This window comes from Equus asinus, chromosome 12, assembly GCF_041296235.1.
Source record: "Equus asinus isolate D_3611 breed Donkey chromosome 12, EquAss-T2T_v2, whole genome shotgun sequence".
NCBI classification, from domain to species: Eukaryota; Metazoa; Chordata; class Mammalia; order Perissodactyla; family Equidae; genus Equus; species Equus asinus.
The window spans coordinates 2,178,668-2,184,400 of record NC_091801.1 but is presented as its reverse complement, the minus strand read 5'-3'; positions in this window follow the sequence as shown (position 1 = coordinate 2,184,400).

Here is a 5,733-nt window from a genome sequence, read left to right as displayed (position 1 = left end):
TTGACTTTAAGAGAAGGAAATTACGATGAAATGTTTTCTTATCATACTGATGTAAAATGTATACAATTTCAAAGATATTGAAGTGGAAAATATTTGTTTTAAAATCAGTTAGTACACCATCATTCTGTTCACAAATCCCATTTACAGCCGTTTCTCATCTTTTTAAATCGAACAATTAAAATTATAATTTTGTTTATTGAATTTTAATTTTAAAAGTTTAATATTATTCTTTTTTCAAGTGTCCTAGGTCACTTCTTCTATCTCCCTTTTCTCTGTGGATGTCTTCAGATTTGTATCTTAGTTGTGTAATTGTTACAAGCACAACGGTTTTATGGTCTGTGTTGGAGGGTCCCCAAGACCACGGCTAGGTTCAATGATTTGCTAGGAGGACTCACAGGGCTCATCATATAGTGTATTCACGGCTGAGATTTATTACACTGAAAGGATGCAAATCAAGATTGTCAAAGGGAAAAGTGCAGGGAGAAATCCAGAGGAAAACAAGCGCAGGTTCCCAGGGAACCTTTCCCAGCGGAGAACCACAGATGAGCTTAACTCCCCCAGTAACGAGTTGTGACAACACGGGAAATATTGCCAACCAGAGAAGCTCATAGAGACTCAGTGCCCAGGGCTGCTGTTGGGTGTTGATCATATGGGCATCCTCTACTTGGCACATACTCAGTCTTCCAGAAGGAACAGGAGTTCAGCATAAACTGTATTGTTTGCACAGTTTAGATACTGTGAGCCACTCATCAGTTAATGGTGGTGGGAACCCTCCGTGAATGCAAGTTTCCAGACACCAGCTAAGATCCAACCTTGTAAGCAGGCCTTTCAAAGGACAGCAGTCAGGCCCGCTAGTTAACTCTTTTCTGCACATAGTCTGCGCCTGAAGTCTTTGTGGGTGTGTTTATACCTATTGCTTCTTGATTTTGCTGCTTCTTGCTCGTGGAATCTAGTTTCCTGGTTATCTTTGTGCTGCTCCTGGTTATCTCTATGCCATTCACTGTCGTTGAACCATACTTTGTAGGAATAATTTGAGCACCCAGTGAGGTTACCTTGCTTCCTTTAGAAAGGATTTGGTTTTGCTTTGTTTCTGTCCCAGACCGTCTTAAACTGAGCTCCTGAATAGAGCCTGCCGTACCATTTTAACAGGGTCATGAAGAAGTTTTTCTCCAACAGTTCGCCCTCACACCAAGGGCACCGTCTCTGTGCCCCAGTTTATTGTGGCTCCAGCTTGACTAGATCCCGTGTGGGTCCTGGATCCTGACTGTGACCCCCTGGAGAAGCCATCCGAATGAAATTCCAATTTTTCTTGCATAGACAAATACCTCCAGGGCCAAAGTATCTTCTGAATTTTTTTACCCCTCTAGATTCCCATTTTTCTCCTCAACTTTGGCCTGACAATTTCCCACCATTTGTCAGCTATTTCTCAATACTTCCCAGAAAGTACTTTTAATACCATAATTAGCATTCCTGGTCAAATTCATTTGGTAGAGTTTGTTCGCTTACCCTCACTTTTCTCTCATAAAATAAGAACTATAATAGTCCTTTCACAATGCTGTCAGGATTGTGAGATAATGAGTCAACAAAAGAAAATATTTTTCAAACTCTTGGACTAACTCTTACTAGTGTAGACACCGTGTCATGCCCCACCCCCCACACTCCATGCCAGCCCCCAGATGTAACCCCTGCCATTTGTTGACTTCGCTTCTGTTTGGAAGCATAAGAGGATGTATGAGAGGCTTCATTTTCTAATTGAATAAGGAGAGAAGAGGTTTTGGTTGAGGAAAGGCTCCTCTGTCACGTCCACTCCCCAATAATGGAAGGTACAGAAAAAAGGAGGAAAATGGGGAAGGTGTGGAAATGCCTTGATCTGGCCCCATGGTGTGGTTTCCCGACCAGGAAACACCTTAGGCTGCGGTGGTGAGAGCCCTGGATCTCAACCACTGGGCCAGCAGCGCTGGCTGGGTTATGAGGCAGGTGTCATCGTTTCACAGAGGAGGCTCAGGGAGGCTGAAGTGCAGTCTGGCTGCAGGCGGTGTGGCTCCAGAGTCCATGCTGTTACCGGCCACACTGCTGAGACATCGGGAATCCACAAGAGGAACGCATGGGCCTCCAAATTCCGCAGGAAGGCAGCGTCCAGTGCCGCAGGTGTTGAGCTATGCCCACCGCTCTCACCCAAGCTCTAGGAACTGAGTTTTTGTCTTAAAAATTTAAAAAGCATGAAAGGTGGAGCCCACCCCTCAGAAATACTGATGTAATTAGTTTGGGGGTACTTCCCAGGAAATCTAGCTTGCAAAAGCTCCCAGGTGACTGCAATTTGCAGTCCGTGTCAACAACCACTGTCTTAAGAAGGGTTTTTCCTTATCCTTTAAGTTAAACCTCCCATGACGGGTTAGACCAGTGGTTCTGGAAGTATAGACCTCAGACCAGCAGCACCAGCAGCACCTGGAAACTTGTTAGACATGGAGATGCTTCGGGCTCCCTTGAGTCCTACTAAATCAGAAATTCCTGGATGGAGCCCGGCAATCTGTGTCTTAACAAGCTCTCTTGGTAATTCTGATGCATGTTAAAGTTCAAGAACCACCGATTTTTAGACAAATACCACAACTCACTTCTATATGAGACAGTTTTATTTTGAAGTCGCTGATGTTAAATATTAGATTGACTAAATGTTTTCTCCCCCTTTTTGAAAACTAGTATTGGTAGGTTACATTTTGTATTTGTTTCTCTATTTTACCATTGAATCTACCTCCATTATTATAAAAATTCTCAGTATGCTTCTTGGAAGTCCATACTAATGGATTTGGCTTAGATAAAACTGCATAGTAAAGCTTTATGCTGCATTTTCCCCAGATGAATCTCACATGGGAACTGTGAATAATTTGTCGCCTACCAATAGCCTGATAATATTTTTGTTAACATAAAATTTAGGAAAACAGAATAGCTTTTGATTAAGAAAATACCTCTGGGAAATAAGTTAGGAATTAAAAAGTGGTATGTAGAATCTAGTCTCCTGTAACTTTTCCGACTTTTTTTGTTTGTGAATTGTAGTAACTGTTGTGATTGGGGAAGTAAACACTTGGAAGCCAGCTGGAGGCTCCGATGGGGTCAGAATCATTATTTGATAAGGTCGTCGTGTTTCTGGGTCTGGTTCTGAGCTCTGCAGGCCCAGAAATTAATTTTTCAAGCTTGCCCTTAGGTGACATCCTCTGGGCATTCTTACCAAACCAAATCCCTAAGAGAACGTGTGTTGTCCAGAGTTCTAACTTATTAATTTGTCCTTTTAAATACCTCACTTTCAGGTAGAGTAGACTGTATTGTTATGAGCGAATTCTCTTTCCTCGCAGCAAAAGAAAAGACGAATTATAGTTGAAGGGTGCTTGGCGAGCGTGGAGCCAGTCCGGGGGAATAAATCTCATGATCAAATGTCAGTTACATCCATCTTCACTTGGGGGTGTTCATGAGAGGGACTGGATGCTTATTTCTAAAATCAAGGTGTATCCTCCTCTGCACATCTTATATGCTTTCTTTTTAGGGACCTCTTTCTATTCTTCTTCTTGATCATTCCCTTTTTGTTAATATATTCTTTCTTCATAACAGAAACAGTGCAATTAATTTGATTATATCTTCTAATAACCCTTGTCTGCAGAGGCTACCTGCTAATCTCAATGAATACAATCTGAAATCTACTAAACTCCTCAGGCATCAATTTATAGATTTTTTTAAATGGTAGATTATTATTATTATTTACAGAAGATCATACTAATTTATTGCATGTTGGTTTTCTATATTTCACTTTATTTTCAAGGTATAATCTGAATACCGTGTGTGTGCTTGCCTGTGGGAGTGGAGGTAAGTAAGATGTTTGCTTTATTCTGCTGTGTTTTTTCAAATCTGGTACACCATTGTTGAGAAAAATGTACTGTAGTACTAAGGAAAAAAAATGCAGACAGTTATGATACAATGCTTTAGCATTTAGACTTTATTTTACATTTATAGAAAAAACTCTTTTAGACTCACTTAAAACTCACTTAAACATAAATATTAAAAATTATAAATCAGTCCTGTCCACACTTAAAAAGGAAATAATAAAAAACATAAATTGAGTAAAATTTTTAAATATCTTACCATACAGAACTCTACTCTTCTGAATCATTTTTCAAAGTAGAGTCATTGACAGTGTGTTTTCAATACAGTATCACCATCAGTGCCATCAAAAGTGTTGATGGTGCGGTGTTTATTTAAAAGGTGTTCCATCGATAGTCGTTTTATAAATTTGGACGCTGGTCCTTTCCTATTTGACTACTTGTACTTATTCTTGTTTCCTCCCCTGAATCACATTAGGAATTTTCTGGCTAATGGCAGTCCTATGCTTCATATGAATTGGTCACACCAGCCTCTCACTGTTTTGAGTTCTTTTCCATTTATTTGGAGGGAACTGACAATCTAACCCACCTTCAGTTGCATGGCTTGTGGTGTGGAGAGCTAGTTCGTCAGCACCTTGCAACATCAGCATCACTTTGGAGCTCGTTGGAAACGCAGAATCTCTGGCCCCACCCCCGACGCACTAAATCAGAATCTGCGAGTTTAACAAGATTTTTGGGTCGTTCAAGTTAGAGAAGCATTACATGCATCACAGCCTTATTCATGGTGGGACGCTTCCTTTCTTAATTGTTGTGATGTTCTCGGTTGTTCCTTGGCAGGAAAATGTGGAATTGTAATCATTCTTCAACTATGATTATTTACTTAATCCTTCCCCCTACTGCTCGATTTCTTTGTCTTTCTGCACACATAATAACTTAGCTTCAATGATGACTCATAGTCTAATTTTTTGAAGACATTTTAAATGGTGATTACACTCATAGTACCAATAGTCCACATAATTCAATTGAAGCAATAACCATATGAACAATTATGTTCGCGATCTCTGCCCTATGGTAATTATAAAATGGTGTATCTCAATTTCAGAGATGTTAAAATATGAACAAAATGAGCGTGCTTTAGGATTAATGAAAGATGGTAATTATTTCGTTAAATATGAGGCTCTTCCCTATCCTTTGTTTCTCCACTCTTTTGGCCTGAAAGAGAGGAGATGGCGTTGGGTTGAGATGATAAGCTTAGCCTTATGTTTAGAGATGAGAGCGCTAGGACTCTGCAGAGATAGGATCAGGGGAGAGAACTGGGGTGGCTTCAGGATGGCAGACTGGCCTATATCTTCAGAGCCAGTGATCCCATTTTGTGCAAATGTTTCTTTCTTTCGGTTTTCATCCTCCACACAGCAACGACAACTTCCCTACTCTGTTGTAGTCACAGGTCTCCCTTCTCCAGAATCTCCATGGCTTCTTGGGCAGGCGGGCTTCTTAAGTTGACATTTGCGTTGCCACCAGTTCCATTAGGTGTGGTCAGTTCCTAGTCCCATGGAGTGGTTCAGGGTCAAAGGCCAGAGGTAGAAACCTGGTCACGTTCATTTGACTGGAGTGAAATAGGGACATGGGTTCAGCCCAGTCAAGAATTGTTGCATTGCTCACTCTATGTTTTTTCTTGATAAATTTTCAAATGATTTGGGGCTATTGTATAGTCAAGGCATTAGAAAGTTGGAATATTGAGCATAGGACAATCCAAGTTCATCCACAAGACAGTTTCCACATCTCAAATGCCTCCATATTTAATTTTCAGACAGTCATTTATTCCCCTCTGTGTTACCAAATGCTGTGCTCATTGAAATTCTGTAAC